The following is an 8,703-nucleotide window of genomic DNA, read 5'->3' as shown; positions in this document are numbered from 1 at the left end:
AGCATTGCCAGAGGGCCACAAAAAGACGTAGAGAAACACAATCCAATCCTAAAAAGTATTCAATCTTTACCCAAAATATCCCCTCCATTTCCCCAATGCCTCAAGAAGACGAATGAGGATGAGAAGTTCAAAAAGTTCTTACCGGTGTTCAAGACATTATCGATTAATTTCCCGCTAATATAGGCATTGTTGGAGATGTCGGGTTATGCCAAGTTTATGAAGGAGTTGGTCACAAAAAAGGAGCTTGGATTTTGAAACAGCCGAAGTTTCTCATAGTTGCAGTGCAATTATGACTAAGGAGCTGATAAAAAAGAAAGAGGATCCCGAAGCGTTTACCATCCCTTACACCATCGGCATGCTCCAATTTGCTAAAGCCCTATGCGATTTGGGAGTAAGCATCAACCTAATGCCATATGTAATCTATAAACAACTTGGATTGGGTGAATCGAAAGCCACAACAATGAGACTCTTGATGGCGGACCGATCAATTAAATATCCTATGGGGATACTATATGACATCTTGGTAAAGGTCGACTGATTCATTTTCCTTGCTGATTTTGTCATTCTCGATTGTAAAATAGATGTTGAAATTCCCATCATTTTGGAAAGACCATTCTTGGCAACCAGGAGAGCATTGGTGGATGTTGAAAGCGGAGAACTAAAGTTTCAAGTGAACAAAGATGAAGTAACCTTTAATGTTTATAAGTCAATGAAACACCCAAGCGACATTCACATGATTTATATTGTTGATGATATTGATGAGGCGGTGGCTAGTGTGAGCCATTTAATGTGTATGAGTGAACCACTTGAGGGTGTGCTTGCTAACTATGATGAATTCAAAATTCAAGGCTACAAAGAGGTAGTAGCTGCTCTTTCAGGCATGGGGGAATATTCAAAGACTCCATTGAAATTGGACATTGATCTAAAAAATCAAGAAAGTCCTCCCGCAGAGCCATCAACAGAAGAACCACTAAATCTAGAGTTGAAAGTGCATCCATCCCATCTCCGATATTCTTTCTTTGGGGCAAATAACACCTTACCAGTAATCATTGCAGTTGACTTTCTTGAATGGTAGGTAAAATTGCTCCTTGAGGTGTTGAAAAGGTATATCAAAGTTATAGGTTGGACTGTCGCTAACATAGTGGGCATTCTTCACGGCATTTGCACTCATAAAATTTAGCTTGATAGTGATTGTAAACCGAGTGTTAAACATCATAAGAGATTGAACCCACCGATGCAAGAGGTGGTGAAAAATGAGATAATAAAGTGGTTGGACGCAGGTGTGATCTAACCTATTGCGATAGAAAATGGGTAAGTCCGGTGCAATGTGTACCAAAAAAGGGAGGCATCACAGTAGTCCCAAATGAAAAAGGGGATCTAGTATCTATGAGACCGGTGAACAGATGGCGAGTACGCATGGATTACCAGAACTTGAACTTGTGGACCGAAAAAGATCACTTTCCCATGCCTTTCATGGATCAAATGCTTGATCGACTTTCAGAGAGAGGTTGGTATTGCTTTTTGGATAGATACTCTGGTTATAACCAAATCTCTATTGCTCTGGAAGACCAAGAGAAAACCACATTCACCTACCCATATGGAACTTTTGCCTTCAAACGGATGTCGTTCGGGTTATGTAATGCTCCAGCAACATTTCAACATTGCATGCTATCTTTTTTCGCTGATATGGTGAAGGATTCAATGGAAGTCTTCATGCATGACTTCTCGGTTGTGGGTGACACTTTTGAAGCAAGTTTGGCACACTTGGGACAAGTTCTCTAAAGATGTGTGGAGACAAAATTGGTCCTGAATTGGGAAAAATGCCACTTCATGATTAGGGAAGGTATAGTTCTTGGTCACAAAGTGTCGCAAAAAAGGCTAGAGGTTGATAAAGCAAATATTGAAGTGATTGAGAAGTTACCACCACCAATTTCGGTGAAGGGCATTCGTAGTTTCTTGGGGCATGGCGGTTTATACCGGAGGTTCATCAAAGACTTCTCAAAAAATTCACATCCTCTATGCAAACTCTTGGAGAAGGAGGTGAAATTCAACTTTTATGATGCTTGCATGATGGCCTTCAAATGCTTGAAAGAAAAATTGATCTCCACTCCTATTATCATTAGCCCTGATTGGTCGGAACCCTTCGAAGTGATGTGTGATGCAAGCAGCACAACATTAAGTGTCGTGTTAGGGCAAAAATGCAATAATCTATTTCACCCATACTACGCAAGCAAAACTCTAAATGCTACTCAGCGTAACTATACAGTCACAGAGCAAGAATTACTGGCAGTAGTATACGCATTTAAGAAGTTCCGGGCATACTTGCTAGGCACCAAAGTGGTTGTTCACACTGATCATGCTGCACTGCATTATCTGATAGCAAAGAAGGATGCCAAGCCAAGATTGATAAGGTGGGTGCTACTACTGCAAGAATTCAACTTTGAAGTCAAAGATAGGATAGGTTGTGAAAATCAGGTGGCTGACCACTTATCAAGATTGGAAGACAAGGAAAATGACGAGCTGGAGATCAACATAAATGATGCCTTTCCCGATGAATAGGTATTCACGGTAACTCTCCAACAATCTCCTTGGTATGCTGATTTTGCTAACTATGTAGTATGTGGATTGATGCCAGAAGAACTGAACTTCTACCAACAAAAGAGGTTCTTGTTCGATGTTAAGAAGTACTTTTGGGATGAACCATATTTATTGAGAGAGTGTGCAGACCATATCATTAGGAGATGTGTTCCGGAGGAAGAAGCCATCAAAATTCTCCACGCTTATCATGCTTCACCGATTGGGGGCCATCATGGTGGTGTACGTACAGCTGCTAAAGTCCTTCAAAGTTTTTACTACTGGTTGTCCCTCTACAAAGATGCTCTTGACTTTGTTAAGAAGTGCACTCAATGTCAGAAACAAGGTGGAGTGTCTAAAAGACATGAGTTGCCTCTCACGCCCATTTTAGAAATTGAGCTATTTGATGTTTGGGGTATAGATTTCATGGGCCCATTTGTGAGTTCGTTTGGTAATAAGTATATTTTGGTGGCAGTAGCTTATGTTTCTAAATGGGTGGAGGCTGTTGCACTTCCGAACAACGAAGGGAAAATGTTGTTCAATTCCTAAAACACTACATCTTTGCTAGAATTGGTACTCCTCGAGCTATTATTAGTGATGGGGGATCCCATTTTCACAACTAGTATTTTGCATCCGCATTGAGCAAGTATGGAGTGAAACACAAAATAGCAACTCCGTATCATCCCCAAATAAGTGGCCAAGTTGAAGTGTCGAATCAGGAGATCAAGAGTATCCTAGCCAAGACAGCGAATGCAAATAGGACTGATTGGTCTCGAAAACTTGATGATGCTCTATGGAAGTATCGCACTGCATACAAAACACTAATTGGTATGTCTCCGTATCAGCTAGTCTTCGGAAAATCGCCATTTACCGGTTGAATTGGAACACAAAGCATTATGGGCATTGAAACTGGGCAAAGACTTCAAAAGAGAGAGTGGACCAGCTAAATGAGTTGGATGAATTCAGCTTCAGGGTGTATGAAAGTTCAGCTCTTTTCAAGGAAAAGATGAGGAAGTGGCATGATTCTAGAATCCTTAAGAGAGAGTTCAGAGTAGGAGATTGGGTGCTACTATATAATTCTCCACTCAGACTCTTTCCGAGAAAGCTCAAATTCAAATGGTCAGGTCCATTTAGAGTAACACGGGTGTTCATAAATAATGCCATTGAAGTCGAAGGTAAAGAGGGACCTGCATTCAAAGTGAATGGGCAACGCTTGAAGTTGTATTTTGGTGAATGCCAAGTGATTTCTCTGATTGAAGTGGTGTGTCTGGAAGATGCTTGAGAGCATTTCCACGTCGTGTCACGACGTTAAATAAGGCGCTTCTTGGGAGGCAACCCAAGTGTTGGTATTTCAAATAATGTGTGCTGATTTTGCAAGTGCAAGAAATTATGCGAGGTGAAGACACCATTTGCAGATCACCAAATCTGTTCAGCGATCCCGATCTTATCCGCCTTCTGGATTTTGAAAATGGAATTGAGATATTGGAACATTAGGTTGGGGAAACTTCATCACTCGGTGACTCGCTGAAGTGATTGGACGACCCGACTTTCCCCGCCCTTTTACCCTTGCACTGATGGCCTAACCCAATGGATCATTCGGCGAGGTTAGAAGTCCATTAGGTGAAACGCCGACCGCTTTGGCAAACTCCTTTAATTATACCTTTTCGCCCCTTCCTGAACTTGTTGCATACTGGAAATATCAGCGATTTCCAGATCATTGGGCAAATCGCTGAGTCGTTCGATGACTATCACATTTTATCTCCAAATAGGCACCTAGTGAAGATTCCTTCTCACCTTGCTTTGCATGTTTACACATCAGTAGTTTATCTTTATTTTTCATCTTTTTGTATTATCTGTTTTCTACTCATATTGGGGACAATGTTGAATGCTTTTGGTGGGGATGTCTGTTTGGTCAGTGAGTCCCTTGCTCATTATAAAAAGTTATTTACTTGAGTATCGATTATGATCAATACTGATGACTTGAATAGTGCTCTTAATTAAACAAAAATCAATGCACGGCTACGATGAGGCCAAATGAAGTTGCATAGACAATGTGTGAACTTTGTGCATCTCGTAGTAACTAGCCGATCATCGAATGAGTCTCTTGTGATGAACATTGCACACTAGCGAAAGTGTGGAGTCTTGTTTGATATTGGTACCAATGCCTTGTGTGATGAGATTATCGTGAACCTTGTGTGAGACACCTAGAATTTGCCCCGTTGGTCCAGTTGACTAAGTGATACAAGCTCTTGAAATGATCTTAGGCAACAATTTTGAAAAGTGAACAATTTGACAATATACCTCTTTTATGGCCAATCTTGTGAGTGTGTGAACCTTGCTTGAACTCCCTTTTTGAGCCTTATCCTTTTCTTGGAAGAAACTTGATGCAATTGTAACCCTTTTTTATCCATTCACCCATAATCCTCATGAAATGTGGTTTGTTTGAATAACCAACTTAGGCCAAAAGCCTAAGTTGGGGGTGTGGTGAAAGGAGAAGGTAAATCAAGAAGTGCAAAGAAGTTCCCCTTTGATACATGGTTTTGAAAAATATGGAACCCCTCCATACAAAAAAAAAATAGAAAAGAAAAATGAGAAAGAAAATAAAATGAAAAAGTTGTGAAATAAAGTTGTGAAAGTTGCAAAAGAAATAGGGTGTTCGGTATTCCATCAAAAGTTAATAATGGGGTATATTTTGAGCATGAATGAGAATGTTGAAGAAAAGGAAAGAAAGTGATTTACATACTACATTTCATAAGGATAGCAACCACTAAGCCTAAATGACCATACATTTGCACTCAACCCCGTTCGAAGCCTTAAAAAGACCTTTTTGATCTTGAGTGAACTGAAGCGAATGTTGATTGGAAAATAAGGGCAAACCTATCGGTGAAGTCATGCATATGTTCAGTTTTGTGAGTGTGAGAGTTGTATGTTATTCCGGAACTATAAAGTGTTGAACCATTGTATGTGAATATGGAATCATCTTTGTGTGAGGGCATTTGAGTACCTTTGTTGAGCTTGAACTTGCATTTGAAGCAAGTATTGTGAATTTGAGCATCTTTGATAATAGTGTGTCACAACTTGAATCTTTAAGTGCACAATTGTTCCTTGCATGAGTAAGTTGAGTCTTGTTGTGTGCATTCATGGTTGAGTCTTTTGTAGCACTGTTTGAAACATCCTTTTTGAACTGCTGAACTTGAGTTTTACTTGAGGGCAAGCAAAAGTTTAAGTTGGGGGTGTTGATGAGTCCGAGAATTGGACTCATTTAGGGATTTGGTTGCATAGAATTAGTGTCTAAAATGCTCAATTGATGCCAATAACTGATGTAAACCCTTGATTTTCATATATATGGGTTGAGGAACGAAGTTAGGACAGAAATGGTCAATAAGGACAGCACAAGCTGAAAAAAGAGAAGAGGAAACACAAGCTTGATGATCGCCGAGATCACTCGGCGAATCGCCAAGTTTCTCCTTTATCTCCTAAATATATAAAACTCTGAGATTGGATTAGAAGTAACTTTGGCGAGCAACAGTTCCATCCGGCGTGTCACCAATCACATCAGTGAAGGATGACCTCGTCACCAAAAGTATTGATGGAGATCCAGATAAGTACTAATGGGCGAGTTAAAAGGCAAAAGGCACATCGCGGATGACCTTGTATAAATTTGTTTTTGCAAGAGAGAGTAAGCATTAAGAAATTGTAAGGAACAAAAGATAGAGAGCAAAAACATTACTATTATTGATTTCAAGTGATTTTAGCAAGGTTTTTCATTGGGGTTTTGTAATAGAGAAGGTTTAGTTAAGTTTAACTTTCGAATTTCATTTACCCAGCTATGGAAAAAATGGCAGGTATAGAATTTCATCTTTTAACTATGGTTGGCTAAAATCCCAACCCTGGGGATTTGACAATGTGACCAATTGTTGCATTTGACTAAATAGGTGTTATCAATTAGTGATTTTTGGTGTTAATTTGAAGTTGGTCTGAATTATTACTGTGGTTTAACTTCATTATTGCATATTTAGTGTAATACAGTTCAGAGTTTTGTGCTTGCTCGAGAGAGAAGTACAGAGCCAACGTAGTAATTTGGCATCCTTAGTAGTGGGTCATGACAGTTTCAGCTTGAGAAAGTGAAATCCAAGATTCAGCCTTTGTATCTAGCTCGAAAGAGCGTATTTGATGAGAAAGTGGGCTGGTCGTCTTATGGATAGTGTTGAGATTCGAGAGAATTCTACGGAAATAAGGTAATTGTTCGAGAGAAAATTGCTTTGCTTATAGTCCATTCTACCCGTGAAGAATTAACATTATCGGTAATTATATGCACCCATTAAGTTGAATTTGGCAGTTGGTTAGTCGATCCCCCAAGTAATTTCTAGTTATTTGATTGTTCCTTGTTGATTGTTGAAGAAGGTTAGTAACAACATCTTGAAATTTAACTGTACTCCTAAGTGTTGTGTTGTTCAGCTGCAAGGGTCACTGTCATACTTTCGTATTTGAATCGAAAATAAAGCTACTCTCTGTGGGATCGATCCCAACTCAGTTGGTTGGGTTATATAATGACTAACGATCGTTGACACTTAGAATTGGATGAAGTGTCTTTGAAACGTTAATCAGGCGCAACATGTTATCACTGTTTAACTAAGGGAACCTCTGCCTGTCAAGACATATCTCCCAAGAGTTGTAGTGACCCCTCTAATCGCTAGAAAGCCTAATTATGACACCAAAGCAATTCCATGGGACTATCGAGCAGACGCCAAGGGCAAGATGATTGATACTGTTGTGGCTCAAGGAATGACTAGGTCGGGAAGGTGTTATGCCCCGGAGGATCTAAATCGAGGAGTCCTCGAAAAAGAACAGAATCTAAAGAAGAATGTTATCGATATTGAAGCCGCAGAATTTTGGAAAGAGATGCAGCCTAAAGACTTTTCAGCCAAAGAGCAGCTGAAGAAGACGCCAGCCCACATATCCATTTTGTCTCTGCTTATGAAGTCTGAAGCTCATAGGAATGCTTTGATGGAGGTGTTAAGCGAAGTGAACATTCCAAAAGAGACCACAAGTAAAACCTTAGCTTCAACGATTGGACGAATAGTGGAAGCTGACAAGATTTCTTTCTATGATGATGAGTTCCCTGTGGAAGGGGTTGGGCACAACAAAGCGCTTCACATAGCGGTCAAATTTTGTAATACAATTGTGACTCAAGTTCAAATTGATGGTGGTTTTGGATGCAACATTTGTCCTTTCACCACTCTGAGAGATTTAGGTGTGAATATGGGAGATATAAGGAAAGTCGTATGAAAGTTAGAGATTTTGATGGAGCACAAAGAAGTGTCATTGGAGAGATCTATCTCACACTACAAGTAGAGCCGACTGAATTCCCCATCCTATTTCAAGTTATGGATGTGTCATCCAACTACAACTTGTTGTTGGGAAGACCATGGGTTCACATAGCGAGAGCGGTTCCTTCCACTCTTCATCAATGTGTAAAGTTTGAGTGGGGTCACACAGAAGTTACCATCCACAAGGAGCTCTGTCACCCCATTCTTTATGTTAATTCTATCCCAGTCGCCGGCGAGTTAGACAGAGCCACTTTTCACACTTTGGAAATCATGCAAGTTATAAGGGGTCAATGCGGAAGCAGAGCCAACCTAGACCTAAATCATCTTTCTTCATTGTACACTTTCATAGCTCCTCAAAGTGTCGTGTGGCCTATCCCTCTTATATGCCTTGTGCGACCCCTGTACTTTCATTTCTTAGGCCTCTGATCGCCTACATCATTGTAATAGCCAGACTGTCTTGATCAATGAAGTTATGTTTACTTCAAATATAAAATGTGTTTAAATCAGTCACTTATTATCAAACTAATTGCAATGTAGGCCTACCTCAGTCAAAAAGAGGTTCAATATTAGGACGTGTTTGAATGTCGCTAAATTGGCGTATATACGTGTTGTACTTACATATTTGTTACATATTTCAATATCTCCCAAACTAACATAGTTTCCATTTTCCTTTGTTTTCTTTTCTTTTTCATCAATTATTCCCAAAAGTACGTTGATTTGTGTTGACTCGCAAACTGGCTAACTCACGATACAACCTTCGATCAAAAGGAAAGTTGACTGATTGAGATGAGTTCAACGC

The sequence above is a fragment of the Solanum stenotomum genome, chromosome 10, assembly GCF_019186545.1.
Source record: "Solanum stenotomum isolate F172 chromosome 10, ASM1918654v1, whole genome shotgun sequence".
NCBI lineage: Eukaryota > Viridiplantae > Streptophyta > Magnoliopsida > Solanales > Solanaceae > Solanum > Solanum stenotomum.
The sequence above is the reverse complement of the archived record's forward strand: the minus strand, read 5'-3'. Positions refer to the sequence as shown.